The following is a 19,652-nucleotide window of genomic DNA, read 5'->3' as shown; positions in this document are numbered from 1 at the left end:
GAAATATAATCTACACTATGTTAATCTGTTCACAATTATATTGAGCACTAGTGTTGTACCAGACAGTATACCAGTCCTAGGGGAACAAAAGGGAAGGAGGTAGATGTTATATTATCACTATCCATTTCCACAGGTATCAAAAGTAGAAGCTTGAACTAAGAACTGGAGAGCTCAAAGGGAAGAGTGTCTGAGGAGTGAGTAGGGCAGGGTGCCATAGAGGAGACGGCATTTGAGATGCATACTGATGGATGAACAGGAGTTTGATTGTGAGAGGAAGAGGGAGAAATTCCAATAGCAGATGGAACCCTGCAGGTTAGCCTTCTGTAACTTTGAGGACGGCATATATAGTATATGGGCGAGATACGTTGTACCTGCGAAAGTGTGTCCAGGGAAGTAGTATGTAGTAATAGGAGTAGAGAAAAGGTATGTTTGTACAGTAGGTGGATATCAGGAGATGGAGAATGTTCTTTAAGCTGTATAATCCCTAGCTGTTACAGCTGCTTTAAAAATTTTTTCCCATAGAAGCATAATTCCTTGAACAAATTACAGGACTGAATTATTTTTTATACACCATAAGAGGTGTAGAATTATGCTATGGAAAACGCAGAACGTAGAAAAACTTGACTACAGTCTCACCTTAACACAGCCACCACTCGCTTTTTGTTATATTTCCTTTCAGTCTCTCCTTTTGTGTATATGTTGGCTTTTGTTGGATGCTATCACACTGTATATACAGTTTTATGCACAGCTTATTTTACTTATCATTTACCAGAAGGAATTGTCGCATTATTGCTGCATAATATTCCCTTCCCTTTGGAATGGATGTATCAAAGAGCAGGTGCCAGTTTTAACCTAACTGTTCCCCTGTTACCAGATATTTAGACTATTTAGTTACTTGCTATTATAAATAATGTTACTGTGAACATATTTGAATACATAATCTTTTTGTTTTTAGGGTTTTTCCTTGAGTGATTGCCCCCAGTTAGAACTACCATATCAAAGGGTGTAAATATTTTACAGGCCTTATTTCCCATTTCCAAGTTATTTTCCTGTACGTGATTAATAGCAGTGTGAGAGAATGCCAGTTGTGCTGTGCCCTTACCAGCACGGACAGTTGTCCAGTGGATCACTGAGCAACACAGGTTTGAACTGCGCAGCTCTACTTACACGTGGATCTTTTTTTCAGTACAGTACATAAATGTATTTTAACTCAGCCTCAGGGAAAGAAGACTTGTGTTTATTAAGAGTCTATAAAGGAGTGAGCGAAAGTCTCTGGAAGCAGTTTTAAAGAAATACGTTAGTCAGTGGTAGCCACGTTGGATCATACATATGAACTTCCTGCTTCTTTGCAAGGGTGAAGTCATTTACTTGCTCTAGAAATTGCTTTGGTTTTCAGTTTGTGAGGATTGCCAACCTCCACCCCTGCTTGTGTTGTAGGGCACTGCACATCCAGAGTACCTCCGAGCATTTAACACATCTGTCAGCCTCAAGGAGAAGGACCGGTGACCCTTAGCATAGTACTGGGCACCTATCATTATAACACCCAGTTACAAATAGCCCACCTCCCAGCATCCTTGGAGGTGATGGTAGTGAAGGAGACAGTACTTAGGCAGCTTGGACTTTCTTTCATACTTACACTACATCATATTATTTTATGGTCTCTTTTTTTTTTTTTTAATTTTTTTTTTCAACGTTTATTTATTTTTGGGACAGAGAGAGAGACAGAGCATGAACGGGGGAGGGGCAGAGAGAGAGGGAGACACAGAATCGGAAACAGGCTCCAGGCTCTGAGTCATCAGCCCAGAGCCCGACGCGGGGCTCGAACTCACGGACCGCGAGATCGTGACCTGGCTGAAGTCGGACGCTTAACCGACTGCGCCACCCAGGCGCCCCGATTTTATGGTCTCTTTAACATATTTTCCTTTTGTCTTCTAACTTTAACCCAGTTTATTATCGCAGAAAAATGAATCTTTATCCCCTATTTCTTTTGTAATCCCCAAGCAGTGATACCTTAAATTACTTCTGACAAGGAGACTATACTCAAATCAAGGATAAGGAAATCTTTATGCTTTGAAGGGAAAATAAATTTTATTTATTTATTTTTTGCTTTGAAGGGAAAAAGAAATTTTAAAAAGAAACAAGTGCATCAGCCTCTGCAGTCCTTAGAGAGCCCATAAATCCCATTCAGATTCTCCATAATTGCCATATCCATTATCATTGCTCTCAGATTGTCCATAATTCCCGGGTCCGTTATCATTGTTCTCTAAACTGCTTGTATGCATCATTGCAATTTAAAATGCAAAAGAAACAAAATCCCAAAATCAAATATTTCTAATTTTATGTCTCGGTTTTAGTTATCACTATCCAGGTGTGGGGGTAGAACACTGTCAATTAGGCATCTTATTTGTGTGGAAAAAAACGTGTTCTGACTTTTAGTCCAGCAGCTTGAGAGTCAGACTGATCTGCAGATATGTTATCTTTGGTCCACATTATATATTAAGTATTTTTAGATTCATTGCCAACACCTAAAATTCAAGATCTTTCACACAACAATCTGGGCTTCCTACTTCCCTTGAAACGTCAGATCATCTGGCAACACTAGGCCAGACTTTCCATATCCCACAATCACCTAGGGGCAGCACAGCTTCTTCCTTATTTGGGGCCTTATTTCTTCAGTTTGCCACAAGCCTACCACTCCCCTGACAGAGTACAACCTACTTTACTCATTTGCATTAGCTGTTCTGGCCCCTGAAGACATGAGTTTAAGACTTAAGTTCTACAGGGTTTAGTGTTACGTAGAAGTCGGTTAACTGAGGACCCAGCACAGTCCTCTGGTCTGGTTAGATGCAGGATCAAGCTGAAGTAAGATCAAGCATAGGAACACTGCGTGACATTTATGGTCTATCCCAGGGCAAATGGTTGGGTACTAGTTATGCTGAAGACCAGACAGAATTGGAGCCAGTAGAGGAGAAATAATACTTAGAAAGTAGTCCCTGCTTGGGACTCGGATCTGGATTGGAGTCCTGGCTCTGGCCCCCAAATAGAAGGAGATTGTAAATCATTCGAATTCAGTTTAAGTTTTGATTTATAAAATAGGACTGGACTAGGTAAGGTGGTCCCAAACCACTTTTAAGGGATGTTAATAGATGTGAGGAGGTTAAAGAGTAAGCAGAGTTAAATAAATTTCTCTCACTTCCGAGACTTGTCAGGGTCTTAACAAGTGTTGTGCCTTGTGAATCTCTGAGAGAAGAATTAATATGCTGCATTTCCCAGGTTATTTAATCACAGCATCACCAAACCCTTCATTCTTTGTTCTCTGTGCAAATTATCTCCTCAAGCTGCTTGCTGTTTTACAAAACTCAGCTTGGGGAAAGCTAATGTTAGCCCAACATTCTAATATTCTAAGTAAAAAGGCAGCAAAACCCTAGAAAGCCAGAGATGTCAAAGACAGCTCAGGATCAGGTCGACGGACACAGCTGAAAAGATTGCAGATCATGAGGATTTAGGAAGATGCTGTTGAAACGTGGATACTCCTGATCTCCGTTCAGGAGGCAGATGGAACAATAAAGTGGGAGGGTGGCATTAAACGAACAAAAGTAAGTAGACTTATGCAATTTCGCTATGAAGGGGAAGACAGAAAAGTTAGTGTCTCAGAAACTTTTTGAGGTGAATTGGAACTTTTTTCAATAGAGATGTAGTGAAAAAACTTGTAGCTGGTAATCCACTGACCTGGATGGTTGGGGGTTTGTCTCCCCATCTCTCTGGGCATCCATTTCCTCAGTTTTCCAAAAAGAGAGAGTATATAGGTAGGCCCTTTAGGTTTTAAAATTACACTTGTGGGGCGCCTGGGTGGCGCAGTCGGTTAAGCGTCCGACTTCAGCCAGGTCACGATCTCGCGGTCCGTGAGTTCGAGCCCCACGTCAGGCTCTGGGCTGATGGCTCAGAGCCTGGAGCCTGTTTCCGATTCTGTGTCTCCCTCTCTCTCTGCCCCTCCCCCGTTCATGCTCTGTCTCTCTCTGTCCCAAAAATAAATAAACGTTGAAAAAAAAAAATTTAAAATTGCACTTTTATTTGTATCCCGTATAAGTTAGTAAGGATTGAGTCCTTCAGAAAGGGATTTGGTGAGGAAAGATGTATGAACAAATGAGAGCTGAGACCCAGATTAGAGAGAATTAGGTCAAGAGAGGTGCTTTACAAGCTCCTGGGGGATGGATCTTTAATGGTCCTCTGTGAAACTGAGTTCCAACTACTGGGATTTCTCTACAGAATTGCACATAGACTAGACAGTATTTGGTTGACTTCTTATGTTAACATGGCTTAACTTTCCAATGAAACCCACCAGACATCAGAACTAGATTGAGTTATCATTAATTGTCCTAAGAAGTTGATTTGATTGGCTTTCCCAGATATATAGTTTTTTGTTTGTTTGTTTTGTTTTGTTCTGGTTAATAGAGTACCTGAATAATCTCACTTTGGTGCTCCGTTTCCAATTTTGTTTGCAGTCTTCTGACATTTTCTAGATTTGATGTTCTTGGTAAAACTAGTTTTAGTAATCTTAGGAGACCCAGTAACGCATGTCTCAGTAAATAGTTTCCAATGTATGGAGAGCACTTTTTCAAGCATTTCAACCATTAAATACATACTTCTAAGTGTGATTTTGGACACTCATTCATTCCACAAGTGTTTGTTGTATACGCACTGTGTGCCAGGCAGTGATATGAAGCAGTGAACAAATGCATCCTCATGATTAGTGTGGTTGCATACATGGCTTCAGACAAAGAACTGTCGCCTGCACAAATATTAACTTCATTCATTTTTATTTAATTATTCTATTCATTTTAAGTTATGAAAGAATGATGAAACGGTAACTTTCAGCACAGCTTTACCAGAAAGAAAATACGTTAGGCACCTTATTTATCCAATACACTGCATGAGAGAAGGAAAATGTTTGATAATACAAAGTCTTGTTAACACCACAGTGGTAAATAACCCCTATACTTATGTTTCTTTGCAAATTGCTGGTTGCATACAATTCAAACCCACAAAAGAAACTAAGAGTCTTTTTTTATTTTTTTAAACTTTTGTTGATTTTTTTAAATTAAAAAAATTTTTTTATTTATTTTATTTATTTTATTTATTTTTTTATTTATTTTTTATTTATTTTTGTTTTATTTATTTTTGAGACAGAGAGAGACAGAGCGTGAGCAGGGGAGGGACAGAGAGAAAGCGAGACACAGAATCCAAAGCAGGCTCCAGGCTCTGAGCTGTCAGCACAGAGCCCGACATGGGGCTCAAACTCACAAACCACGAGATCATGACCTGAGCCGAAGTCGGATGCTTAACCGACTGAGCTACCCAGGTGCCCTTAAATTTTTTTAATGTTTATTTATTTTGAGAGAGAGAGAGACAGAGAGAGAGAGAGAGAGAGAGACCAAGTGGGGGAGGGGCAGAGAGAGAGCAAGAGAGAACTCCAAGCAGGCCCCTTGCTGTCAGCACAGAGCCTGATGGCTTGAACCCATAAACTGTGAGATCCTGAGCTGAAACCAAGAGTTGGACACTTAACCGACTGAGCCACCCAGGTTTCCCAAAGCTAGGGGCTTTGAATTAAATATGTTTTTCCTGAAAATCCTTAACTGCTATCTGCCAGTCTATCCTCAAGCATAATGTGATCATGCACCATTTTATATTTACATAGGAAAATAACGAAGGCACAACTAATGCAAACAAACCTTTTCCACTTCTGAGCTGGAGATGGGGGCACACTCTTGGATCGGTGGTTTTCCTGGCCTCATTAACGGTAGTGTCCTGATCGCCAACACAGGCCTTCTTTCTTCTGCAGTGTAAAGTTGACGATCTCTGGATTACAAAAAAAAACGACCGTTTTTCTTGAGTTATGCTTTTTCTGCACTAGGAAATTTCAGGGCTAAAGGAGCTGAAAAATTAAGCACTTAGGACCTACTCAGTTTGGGCTTGGGTATTCCATGTGTAGTGTGATAGCACAGGAAAAGCATTTCAAAATGAAATTCTTCACTTCATACCTACTTGATAACCTTTATAAACCCTAATTTCCAATACTCCTAGAAGAGATCATGAAAAAAATCATCTCAAGTTTAACTCCTTCTTTAACACTTTTGGATATATTGTGTTCAGAATGAAAATCAAGGGGTGCCTGGGCAGCTCAGTCAGTTGAGTGTTCAACTCTTGATTTCAGCACAGGTCATGATCTCCTGCTATGTGAGATTGAGCCCTGTGTCGGGCTCTGTGCTGACAATGTGGAGCCTGCTTGGAATTCTCTCTCTCCCTACCCCTCTCATGCTCTCTCTCTCTCTCAAAATAAACATATAAACTTTAAAAACAAAAACAAACAGGGGCGCCTGGGTGGCTCAGTCGGTTGAGCGTCCGACTTCGGCTCAGGTCATGATCTCACAGTCTGTGAGTTCGAGCCCCGCATCGGGCTCTGTGCTGACCGCTCAGAGCCTGGAGCCTGTTTCCGATTCTGTGTGTGTCTCTCTCTCTGCCCCTTCCCTGCTCATGTTCTGTCTCTCTCTGTCTCAAAAATAAATAAAAACATAAAAAAAATTAAAAAAAAAAAAACACAAACAAACAAAATGAAAGTCAAATTTGAAACCAAGGGGCTGGCCAGGATCTGATTGTTCACCTTTAACATGATTTAGGAATGTATGAATAGGTTCACATTGTTATTTTATCATATTTATTGTTTATATCACATTGTCATATTATTGTTACTTTGAAGTTCAACAATACTTTAAACTATTTTAGTGTTTCTTTTCTTTCATTTTCTTTCTCCTTCTCCATTTCTGTCCCCTCTTATTTCTCTGCATCTTGAGACACTTCAGAGTGTCATTATTTGACATTTCAGAGATAGACCCTCGTCATTAGACTCCACCTTATCTTCTTCCTCTTTCTCCTCCGGCTCCCACCTTGTCAGGTCCTCAGCCTGTAAGGTCCACGCGTATCCCTCCTTGGTGAGCTCATGGATTTTGACAAGATCTTAGAGAGGTCATTGGACTTCTTTCCCAGAATCTGAAATTCCTGATTAACTGACCTCTTTCGGATCACGCCGCTTCTGCAGCTTTGAGGGCAAGGACTGGGCATTTCAGAGCGCGGCCGGCTCACCCTAAAGGCACTTTAGACTTGGGTGCACTCTTCTGCCGGGGCCTGGGCTCCTCTGACAAGTGACCACTGCCTGTCAGTCCCCCCTCCTCGCGCCTCCTTCCCTCATTACCTCCGCCTCCTGGCGGGGCTCCGGAGGTTCCTGTTCCCTGGCTCTGCCACGTTGGAGGATGAGGGTTAGAGGTGAAGGGGGCACTGGCCTCCCAGCCGCTGGGGGCGGGGCGAGGGGCCGGCGGACGAGACGGCGGGAACTGGGTGGGGTGGGCTTGTGACTCAGCGCCTGCACCAAACCCGCCGGCTGCTGTGGCTGTGAGTCAGCCAGGCTGGTAGGAAGTAGACGCCTCCCCTGCCCCCTGTCCCCGCGGCCTTCAGGCGACCTCACGCCCTCTCCGCAGCGTTCCTCGGTGCGCAGCCACTGCGCGCCCCGCCCGCCTGGGCGCTCGTGTGCGCGGAGGGCCCCACCCGGTTTCTGCGCTCAGAGTTCACGGGGGAGACAGACGCAGGGCAAACCTCGCTCGGAGAAAGGACAGGTGCGGCAGTGGAGATGCGTTCAAGCGGTGTCGTCGCACAGAGCGCCTGGCCTGCCCGGGAGGAAAGAGCTTTGTTCTCCGCGAGCAGGGGCCGCTGGGGTGGGTGTTGGGGGTGTGGGAGGGGGACTTCACAGTGGAGGTGTCTCGAAGGATAAAAGGGACAAGTCGATCTTGAGGCCAGCAGTGCTCCTTCAAACTTAACGGTGCCTTGTCACCGCAAGCCCTGATCTTAGCAACCTTGTCTCAAACTTGTTCACCCGTTACTGTTGCAAAGAAAATCAGTAACAATAAAACTGTCTAGGGGCACCTGGCTGAAAGGGCACCTGGCTGGCCCAGTCCGTAGAGCATATGACTCTTGATCTCAGGGTTGTGGATTCAAGTGCCACGTTGGGCGTAGAGGTGACATTAAACACAAAACAAAAAGACCTGAGACAAAACCTGTCTAATGAAACACCGTTTTACACTTTGAGCTAGGCCAGCATTTCCCAACTTTAACATGGAAAAGAACTACCTGGGGAGATTCCTAAGGCCCACCCCCAGAGACACTAATTTAATAGGGAGAGTTGACACAAGAATTTGCATTCAGATGCTGCCAGTCTATGGACCACCCTTTGAAGCCTTGGACTGGACAGCTTCTATGATTATTTAATGGCGATAATAGAGTTAAGAGATAAAAGAACTAGTTCTTAAAAACCTCTTAAAAACAGGTAAATTTTTAAAAAATCAATAATTTGCTAATCTATTGGTGAACCAAATTCCTTTTGTCTCTTCAGTTGGGAGCTATCTCTCTAAGTGGAGCCATACTTTGGCTTCCCTGGGTTTTGTCCTGGGGATAGGGTAAGGGTGGGGGGAACAGATGTTCTTTAAAAGTATCATAAAGACCAGATGCAAACTCATCGAATTAAGACTATTTTGGTATTTTAAAATACAGGGCCAACCCTGTTCTTCTCAGGACCACAGGACAGTAGTCCATCCCAACTTTCCAATAAGCCTTTCTCTCCCTCACCTTTGTGTGTTCTATTATTATTCCACTGGGTGGAATGTTCTTCCCCCTTTTCTCCTGGCAAGTTATTATTTGTTCTTAAAGACACAGCCCAAATGTCTCCCACGCTGCAAACCCGTTGCAGACTCCTCTGGGTGGAAATTTTTACTTCTTTCTCTGTGTCTGTATCTCTGGTATTTATCACACTATTGCATTGCACGGTATATATCCACCTTATACACCATCAGCTTCTTAAAGATGGAGCCTACCTTCGTATTTCCCCTCATCTCCCTACCAGTCTTGGTGTCTGGAACACAGTAAACATTCAAATGTTTGCTGAACAAGTAGATGAAAAATAGATCCATAGCCTTTTCCTTGTAATAGGATATCTACCCTATAAATTCACCTCGGGAGGGCAATATAGTTATCTGTTGTATAGATATTTTTATTTTAACTTAATATTTTAAATATTAAATACATTTGTGATTGTGGATCTTGACTGACTGTGTGTAAGGAGTAGTAAATTTTTCCTGTTTCCTGAGTGTTAAAGTGAGAGGCTTCTCCTGGGGTAGATGTGAAACCTCCATTTTTAGGGACTCCACATTCTATCACAGTGGCCTGTGCCTGCCTTCTTGAGCCTCTGGGACACATGGGCCAAGGAGGGACTGAACTACCTTAACTTGAAACTGCTGGGTGTAGAAATTCCAGTTGCTATTAAAGCTTTGTACTGTTGTTAGTTTTCTTAGGTACTGTTTACGTTGACCGTGAACCAGCCTGGCAGATCTGCTGGCAAGAATGCCTCTGGCGGAGTAGAGTTTGGGATACTTTTCCTGACCTACTTCCCTTCCCCACCCTGCTTTTAAACCTTTCACTCTTAAGTGTTCAAAACTTGTGTGGTGTGAGAGGCTCTGTAGTGGCTTGGTTACTGATTTTTGTCTGAGCTCTGAGTCATAACCCTGAGAATGATGGGTCAGTCAGTTGGGCGTTTGGGTTCCAGTACTTGCTTTCTTGAGCTTTATAATCCTGGTGAAGGCTTTTAACTTCTTTCAGCCTCAAATGAGCATAAAATGAGCACAATACCTGCTCTTCCTACTTCACAGGTCCTCGTGAGATCAAAGTGGTGAAAGTGCAAGCGGCTCTAAGCTGTAAAGCGTTGTACAAAAGAGTATTATAATTTTTATAATTTAAATATTTCACATAGCATGCATTAATCTGTTACAATCACACTCTGTGCACAAAGGAGTCTTAATTTATTATAATGACCATCTGAATCTGACCCTTCAGACGTCTGTAGATACCTATAAAAATCATTTGCCTTATCTTTTGGATTTACATGCCATTTAAGAACCCGTTTTCAAAGGTCACATCTAATGTGCTGCTGGCCGCATTTTCCGTAAAGCAGAAGATGACCCCAGCTTCTGGGGTGTCCTGTGCAACACCCTTGTGAAGTCAAGCAAGGGGTGTGAGTGGGCAAGCCCTGGATTGCCATACAGCAGAAGGGAGTCTGGGAGGTTTTGTTTCCAAGTTTAATTCTTTTCTGTTGCCTTTAGTCAGCTGCTATTTGGAACACTCCAATGAAAACAAATGCCTCTTGTCCTGGCAGTCAAGGGAGGCTTTTAGCAGCATGAGTAGCCTCAGGAAGGACATTTGTTTATGACCAGCTGTACATGAGGCACTGGCAAAAAGAAATTAGATCCCCAGGACTCAGACCTTCTCCCAAGGAGTTCACAGTTAGTTATTGCTGTTAGAGATAACAGAAATGTGACTGAAAAAGAACTCAAAGTAAGTTTTTAAAGTCTCCTTTCAACTGTCACAAGCATGTGTTTGGAAGGCAAAGAAGAGTGAGCTAGAAAGAGGTGTCACGAGAGAAATGTGCCGGTAAGGGAGAGCTGGAAGAGGAAAGGGGAAGATGGGGGTGTCTCTTCAGCCCAAGTGTCAAGGCCAGACTATGCTAGAGCAGCTGACCCTGAGATTAGTTTCCTTTTGTGTTTTAGGGGAGGCTAAATATTCACTCCAGATGTAAAATCTTATGGTTTTATGATATGGGTTGCAAACTACATTGACTCATGAGTGTCCTTTGGAAGTTCTGGAGGTTAAGAGTTCTGGAATCGGAGTGTCGAGTTCAAATTCAGCTCACCACTTCTTGCCTGTGTGACCTTGGGTGACTGACAGGACCCACACTTGGTCCAAGACTCCCCCACACTGAGAACAGAGACTGGCAGAGAGCAAACATCAGTACATGTGAGCTATTATTCCCCTTGACATACCCTGAGAGAATATAGGAGGCTTTTGGAGCTAAGCAAGTGCTTTTCTGATGTAGAGGTGTTTGTCTTGGGGCGCCTGTGTGGCTCAGTCGGTTAAGCATCCAACTTCGGCTCAGGTCATGATCTCACGGTTCATGGGTTTGAGCCCCTCATCGGGCTCTGTGCTGACAGCTTATCAGCTCTGTGATGATTCTGTGTCTCCCTCTCTCTCTGCCCCTCCCACCTTGTGTGCTCGCTCTCTCTCTCACTCTCAGAAATAAAATAAACATTAAGAAAAAGTTTTTTTAAAGAAATGTTTGCCTTCTGTGTCATAGTAAAAAAGAAACAAAAGGTTTTAGGAACTGGAAAGAGACAAGCCTGTCCTTTTCTGTGCTCCCCCAGACTGAATTTCCACCCTGGGAGTGTGAGAACAAAGTGAAGGTTTTAGGGCGAAAGGGCTAGGGTGTCAGACCCTGCGGTTCTAGATTACCCTGCTAATTTAGCAGCAGTGAGATTCTCCTCAGGTTTGCTTTGTAGCCTGTAATGAAATCCTTGGATATGACACTAAACCAATTTGAAATTTTGTAATAAAGTAATCTCATCAGAGTCCTACTGTTACATAATTATATTTGTGCTTCACAGGCTTGCTTAATAATTCTCTCCAGTGTTTGGGTATATGGAGAGAGTACGACAGGGCCCCAAACTGAACTCTTTTGGTCCATGCCCACTCTGTGAGACAGAAGTTGTTTTTCTTTCCTTTTTTTGTTTGTTTTTTATAAAAATAATGCTGACTAAAAGAAATGAGAGAAACTTGGAGGAAGGTCAGGCGTGGGAAGGGTCCTTAGCCAGATGGGGTTCTGTCAATTCAGGACCTCCAGAGAGAGGGGACAACAATAGGTAATGTGGATTTACTCCTCATGTGTACTTTCCCCCTCTTTTTATCTGGGCAACTGTGGCCCAGAGAACTTAGGAAGCTTGCCCAGGTCATATAGCTAATAAACAAGAGAACCAGGACTTGTCTCTATGTAAAGTCTGTGTTCTTTCTTCTCAGTCCTTTTTCCTTAACCCTTTCTGCCCTTGTTCAAAGAATTTCAAGGCAGGGATAATGCAAACTGATTCATCATAGCCTTTTCTTGTAAAGAAGCCTTGAAGATGGGGTTTCTTTTTTTTTTTTTTTTTTTAATATATGAAATTTATTGTCAAATTGGTTTCCATACAACACCCAGTGCTCATCCCAAAAGATGCCCTCCTCGATACCCATCACCCACCCTCCCCAACCTCCCACCCCCCTATCAACCCTCAGTTTTTCTCAGGTTTTTTTTTGTTTGTTTTTAATTTTTTTTTCAATATATGAAGTTTATTGTCAAATTGGTTTCCATACAACACCCAGTGCTCACCCCAAAAGGTGCCCTCCTCGATACCCATCACCCACCCTCCCCTCCCTCCCACCCCCCATCAACCCTCAGTTTGTTCTCAGTTTTTAAGAGTCTCTTATACTTTGGTTCTCTCCCACTCTAACCTCTTTTTTTTTTTCCTTCCCCTCCCCCATGGGTTTCTGTTAAGTTTCTCAGGATCCACATAAGAGTGAAAACATATGGTATCTGTCTTTCTCTGTATGGCTTATTTCACTTAGCATCACACTCTCCAGTTCCATCCACGTTGCTACAAAGGCCATATTTCATTCTTTCTCATTGCCACGTAGTACTCCGTTGTGTATATAAACCACAATTTCTTTATCCATTCATCAGTTGATGGACATTTAGGCTCTTTCCATAATTTGGCTATTGTTGAGAGTGCTGCTATAAACATTGGGGTACAAGTGGCCCTATGCATCAGTACTCCTGTATCCCTTGGGTAAATTCCTAGCAGTGCTATTGCTGGGTCATAGGGTAGGTCTATTTTTAATTTTTTGAGGAACCTCCACACTGTTTTCCAGAGTGGCTGCACCAATTTGCATTCCCACCAACAGTGCAAGAGGGTTCCCGTTTCTCCACATCCTCACCAGCATCTATAGTCTCCTGATTTGTTCATTTTGGCCACTCTGACTGGCATGAAGTGATATCTGAGTGTGGTTTTGATTTGTATTTCCCTGATGAGGAGCGACACTGAGCATCTTTTCATGTGCCTGTTGGCCATCTGGATGTCTTCTTTAGAGAAGTGTCTATTCATGTTTTCTGCCCATTTCTTCCCTGGATTATTTGTTTTTCAGGTGTGGAGTTTGGTGAGCTCTTTATAGATTTTGGATACTAGCCCTTTGTCCGATATGTCATTTGCAAATATCTTTTCCCATTCCGTTGGTTGCCTTTTAGTTTTGTTGATTGTTTCCCTTGCTGTGCAGAAGCTTTTTATCTTGATGAGGTCCCAATAGTTCATTTTTGCTTTTAATTCCCTTGCCTTTGGGGATGTGTCAAGTAAGAAATTGCTGTGGCTGAGGTCAGAGAGGTATTTTCCTGCTTTCTCCTCCAGAGTTTTGATGGTTTCCTGTCTCACATTCAGGTCCTTTATCCATTTTGAGTTTATTTTTGTGAATGGTGTGAGAAAGTGGTCTAGTTTCAACCTTCTGCATGTTGCTGTCCAGTTCTCCCAGCACCATTTGTTGAAGAGACTGTCTTTTTTCCATTGGATATTCTTTCCTGCTTTGTCAAAGATTAGTTGGCCATACTTTTGTGGGTCTAGTTCTGGGGTTTCTATTCTATTCCATTGGTCTATGTGTCTGTTTTTGTGCCAATACCATGCTGTCTTGATGATGACAGCTTTGTAGTAGAGGCTAAAGTCTGGGATTGTGATGCCTCCTGCTTTGGTCTTCTTCTTCAAAATTACTTTGGCTATTTGGGGCCTTTTGTGGTTCCATATGAATTTTAGGATTGCTTGTTCTAGCTTCGAGAAGAATGCTGGTGCAATTTTGATTGGGATTGCATTGAATGTGTAGATAGCTTTGGGTAGTATTGACATTTTGACAATATTTATTCTTCCAACCCATGAGCATGGAATGTTTTTCCATTTCTTTATATCTTCTTCAATTTCCTTCATAAGCTTTCTATAGTTTTCAGCATACAGATATTTTACAAAAAGAACACCCTACTAAAGAAGGAATGGGTCAACCAGGCAATTAGAGAAGAAATTAAAAAATATATGGAAACAAACGAAAATGAAAATACAACAATCTAAACACTTTGGGATGCAGTGAAGGCAGTCCTGAGAGGAAAATACATTGCAATCCAGGCCTATCTCAAGAAACAAGAAAAATCCCAAATACAAAATCTAACAGCACACCTAAAGGAAATAGAAGGAGAACAGCAAAGACACCCTAAACCCAGCAGAAGAAGAGAAATAATAAAGATCAGAGCAGAAATAAACAATATAGAATCTAAAAAAAAAAAACTGTAGAGCAGATCAATGAAACCAAGAGTTGGTTTTTTTGAAAAAATAAACAAAATTGATAAACCTCTAGCCAGGCTTCTCAAAAAGAAAAGGAAGATGACCCAAATAGATAAAATCATGAATGAAAATGGAACTATTACAACCAATCCCTCAGAAATAAAAACAATTATCAGGAACTACTATGAAAAATTATATGCCAACAAACTGGACAACCTGGAAGAAATGGACAAATTCCTAAACACCCACACACTTCCAAAACTCAAACAGGAGGAAATAGAAAGCTTGAACAGACCCATAACCAGTGAAGAAATTGAATCAGTTATCAAAAATCTCCCAACAAATAAGAGTCCAGGACCAGATGGCTTCCCAGGGGAGTTCTACCAGACATTTAAAGCAGAGATAATACCTATCCTTCTCAAGCTATTCCAAAAACTAGAAAGGGAAGGACAACTTCCAGACTCATTCTATGAAGCCAGTATTACTTTGATTCTTAAACCAGACAGAGAGAGACCCAGTAAAAAAAGAGAACTACAGGCCAATATCCGTGATGAATATGGATGCAAAAATTCTCAATAAGATACTAGAAAATCGAATTCAACAGCATATAAAAAGAATTATTCACCATGATCAAGTGGGATTCATTCCTGGGATGCAGGGCTGGTTCAACATTTGCAAATCAATCAATGCAATACATCACATTAATAAAAGAAAAGATAAGAACCATATGATCCTGTCAATCGATGCAGAAAAAGCATTTGACAAAATTCAGCATTCTTTCTTAAAACCCTCGAGAAAGTCGGGATAGAAGGAACATACTTAAACATCATAAAAGCCATTTATGAAAAGCCCACAGCTAACATCATCCTCAATGGGGAAAAACTGAGAGCTTTTTCCCTGAGATCAGGAACACGACAGGGATGTCCACTCTCACCGCTGTTGTTTAACATAGTGTTGGAAGTTCTAGCATCAGCAATCAGACAACAAAAGGAAATCAAAAGCATCAAAATTGGCAAAGATGAAGTTAAGCTTTCTCTTTTTGCAGATGACATGATATTATACTTGGAAAATCTGATAAACTCCACCAAAAGTCTGCTAGAACTGACACATGAATTCAGCAAAGTCGCAGGATACAAAATCAATGTACAGAAATCAGTTGCATTCTTATACACTAATAATGAAGCAACAGAAAGACAAATAAAAAAACTGATCCGATTCACAATTGCACCAAGAAGCATGAAATACCTAGGAAGATGGGGTTTCTATCAGTTAAAGAGCTCTGCTGCCTTGAAGTCCTTGTATATCCCCCAGTTTAGGAACATGCAGCTGGTGATTTAGCCTGGCTCTTCCTCGCTGATGGAGCAAGACTATATTATACGGCAGACTGAAATGCTGTGAAGGCCTGACATAAGCAAATAAAAAGAGGCAACACTATGAGCACTTATATTCTGTTATGCCAGCTATCCTTTAAAAAACACGGTAGAGTAGATATTATGATCACTTCCAATTTTACAGGTAAAGAAACTGAGGCACACGGAGGTTTGCTGACTTGTTAAGAATCACCCAACTAGTAAGTGTCAGAGCCAGGATTGAATGTTGGCCAACTGACCTCATAGTCTGCACTGTAAAACACTATGCTATCCTCTGGATGAGTAGGGAAGGAGAAGGGGTGAAATAGAGTGATGGAGTGTCCTCTGTGGGATGGAAGGGGGAACCGGAATTGAGGGAACCCTGATTTGTAGCTATTGCTGATTTCTGTGATGTGCATATTACCATCATGGCCAATTTCAAGCTATTGACCCTGATGTCAGTTAATTATTAGTATGGTAAGAGAGACAAGATATTGAAGTTAAGGGGAGAAGAGAGTGTCAAGGAAGAGCAAATTGTTGTTAACTGCCTACAGAGAGGCCAAGTAGGTAGGTCATTGGTGAACCCAGTAAGGCCTGTTTTTTGCCAGAGATTCAGGGCTTCGAGCCAAGCTGTAATGAATTGCCTTCAAAGAGGTTGATCTATGAAAAACCCCTGTCTTCTTTGGGGTAAAGACAGAATCAATCTCAACAGAAGTCAGCTTCCATTGAGAGATTTATCTCCGCTTCTTTCCCTGCCTACTCTAAGCTCACCTGCTACAGCCTCCCCCAAGGCCAACCCTTCCATTTCTTTGCCAGCAGATCCTTTCTTCTTCCTCTAGGGTCTCAATTCACTTGTCATTCCCCACCGCCCCCCCCCCCCCTTATTCACAGGCTCTTTCCTTACCACCGGGCTCAAGTCTCTCACCTAAAACAAAACAAAACAGGTTTTGTTTACTCTCCCTCAGCCTGTTTATTGTCTGACTGCTTCCCTAATCTCAGCTGTGAAAGTACTCCTCTGCCTTCACTATCTCTATTTCTTCACTCTCACTTTGCAACCCATTACAATCTGGCTCCCAGCCCCTTATCTCTGACTAAATAGTACTTACTAGGTTCGCCAATGATCCCATGACCCCACTGCCAACACCCGTGACTGATTTGGTCTTTCCACAGGCATTTAACAACTTGCTTTTTCTTGAAACTCTCTTCCCCTTTAACTTCTTCAGTCTCTTGTCTCTCTTGCCATGCTAACAATGAATTCTTCCTCTTTTTTTTTTTTTTTTTTTTTTTTTTGCAGGGGGTGGGGTGGGGTAATCTTTTAATGATTGGTTCTTTCTCTTCTGCCTCCCAGCTGTGTTAACAGATGGTGTTCCCAAGATTTCAGTCTTTATTCTATTCAGCTTTACAATTCCTGCTTTCCCTCAGCAAAACTGACTTCCCTGATGGAATTTACTGGTGGAATTTACTGTATGGCCTAAAGCCTCCCAGGAATGGTGTTCAGACAGCCCTATCCTTTCATCAGAGTTGGGTCAAAATGGAGATCCAGCCCCAGCAAGGGAGAGGGAATATGTTTATCCTTTGTAATCTGGGTGGGACTAGGAAAGAAGACTTTGATGATTTTCTGCCCCTGTTGGAGGAAAGTGATACTGAAAGTGTGGGTGGTGGGCAGGAGAGGGAAGTGTGGAACGCCTGCCCCACAGCCACATATATCTGCATGCCTTTTCCCGCCCTCCTCCCTGTCTCCAGCCAACTGAGCATCTATTAAAACTCACTTCAACTTAGCTGATGCTGTGTGCCCAGGCAGCCTCTTTGGATAGCCTCTGTCTCTTCTCTTCTAGGCTGGGTCACATACCTTTGTACTAAAGGTACCACATCTCTATTTTTGAAATTTCTGTGTCCTTTCATAATCATCTGTTGTGAACATCCCTAGGATGTTCCCATGTTTGCATATTTGTAGGTTGTTTGAGTTATTAATAGTTACTTCTGAGTTCTTTCTCCAGGCGTCAGCCCCTTGGATCTCTGACTATACATTTACTGCCTGCAATTTTGGACCCATCTGCCTAGATATTCTGCTGACTTTAGGGGGAATAATTCTGAAATGGAACTTATCTTTCCATCAACTCTGCCTCAGTGATCTCTTTGGTATAGTTTCCTCCTCTGTATTCTCCAGGGGCAGACCTTCATTTTTCTTTCCGGCAGACAGTTGCCAAATTCTTACAGCTGTTACCTCTGTCTCCAATCTCTTTTCTCGCCAATCTATTATCTATACCACAGCTAAAATTCTTCCCAAAGTATAGTCTCATTACAAAAAAACATGTCCGAGGTGCCTGGCTGGCTCAGTCAGGGGAGCATATGACTCCTGATTGAGGAGTTGTGAGTTTGAGCCCCATGTTGGGTGTGGAGATTACTTAAAAATCAAATCTTTAAAAAAAAAAAAAAAGTGTCCAAAAATCTTTGCTGTTTCACCATTGACAACTAGGGCCTGTACTTAAGGGAATTAATTTACCTGCTACATCTTTCCAGCTGTACCTTCCGTAGGACCAGGTTACCTCTACATCGGAATTTGCATCTGGTAGTCCTTAGTCCTAATCTGGCCTGCAGGCATGATTTGTTTTGTATGCAAATTAAAAAAAAATTGAATCAATGCTTTAAAATCAGAGGATTTTTCTTAAAAGTTAAAGTCTTAGAGAAAGTTCAGAGAACTATGAAAGTTTTAAGGAGAGATGGAAATTTGGGGAAAGGGAGGGAATCAGTGAAGATTTAAATTCTGAACTAAAGTTCTCAGTCCATCTTTTACTGACCTTTGCATTCTTAGAGGATGTAGCAGAGTCTTTAATACAGTAAGTGCCTAATTAATACTTGAAGTATACTTATATGACCTTCGGTAGTTTCTTGCCACAGGCCTTATGTTTTCCTGTAGAACAAGAGTTCTGCATTAGTGAATCGCATGTGATCCCTACAGAGGGCTTAAATGTGAGGCATATAATTTGCATGTCAATAAAAAATCTGCATTTAAAAATACACGCAAACTTTAGCATGTTTAAAAAAACATGACCACAAATTTTCATGCAGATATTCCATGAATTTTTTTTTTCTCCTGTAGTACGAAATTGAACAGAATCTGCCTAGGAGAATTTAAAAGGTGTTTGCAGGATAAAATGGCCATCACTGGTAAAGTTGGGAGAACCACTGACAGAATTTAAACCTTTGAATATGGGAGATGAGGCAGGTAGTGAGTTACAGTAGATATTTTAAGTATTTAATGTGGTTGGTTCGTGTTGAAATTGAAACCCAGGCTAAGTTACTGATGCATTGGTATTGTCAGTGTACTATAGCTTTTCCCCAGTTTCCCCTTTCCCCCTTTGACATGAGCATACAAATGAACTTTGTAGAGACAATTATTTTACATCTGTTTACCCCATAATAATTTCAGAACTTGGTCATCAGTGCGGTCCTCGTAACAAATGTACATAATAGGAAAAATGATAGTCCCAGGTTCCCTAGAGATACTGGACAGTCCTTGGGCTCACGTTTCTTCATGCAATGACCTGCTGAATCAGGGGTATAATAATAACAGTTAACCCATATAAGGCTTAGTATGTGCCAGGTGCTACTCTAGGTGTTTTTGCCTGTTTTAAGCTTCACAACAATCTTTTGAAGTAGTTAGTATTATATTTCTGTCTTTAGATGAGAACTCAAGACACAGGTTTAGTATTGGGATGCCCAAGATCCCACCGCTGGTAAGTGGAGGAACTGGGCTTTTCACTCAGGCACTCTAGGTCTGGAGTCTGTGCTGTTGACCTTGGTGCCTGCTATCCATGCCTCTTAGATTTAGCCTTTTATTTCCATGTTCCCCCTGCCTTCGCTTCCCTTGTTTACCTGACCTTCCCGTATGTATCTGAATTAGAGCACTTGCCCAATACTTTCACATCTTGGTTTCCGACCCTTTTCTTTGCTACCCATGCTTCCTCTTCCATTAACCCACCGTTTAGGCTAGAAGCCTTACTGGATTTCATCCCAGGAAGAACAAACAAATAAT

At 41.9% G+C, this 19,652-nt stretch overlaps 2 protein-coding genes across 2 annotated transcripts in view; one reads left to right on the top strand and one right to left on the bottom strand.

Moving 5' to 3' along the window:
* ECT2 (epithelial cell transforming 2) overlaps positions 1 to 7,373 on the bottom strand; it is a 114,734-nt gene extending 107,361 nt beyond the window's left edge. Inside the window, exons 1-2 of the mRNA XM_086674727.1 lie at positions 7,247 to 7,373; positions 5,730 to 5,856 (exon numbers count right to left, since the gene is read on the bottom strand). The gene's annotated coding sequence lies outside the window, so the exon portion shown is untranslated. The remainder of the gene's footprint in view (positions 1 to 5,729; positions 5,857 to 7,246) is intronic.
* Positions 1 to 19,652, top strand: part of NCEH1 (neutral cholesterol ester hydrolase 1) — a 61,255-nt gene that overhangs the window by 17,637 nt on the left and 23,966 nt on the right. The gene's annotated exons all lie outside the window — the stretch shown is intronic.

Source organism: Puma concolor, chromosome C2, assembly GCF_028749965.1.
Source record: "Puma concolor isolate L17-30 chromosome C2, mPumCon1.1.hap2, whole genome shotgun sequence".
NCBI lineage: Eukaryota > Metazoa > Chordata > Mammalia > Carnivora > Felidae > Puma > Puma concolor.
Note: the sequence above shows the minus strand (reverse complement) of the source record. Positions and strands in the feature narration are given on the sequence as shown.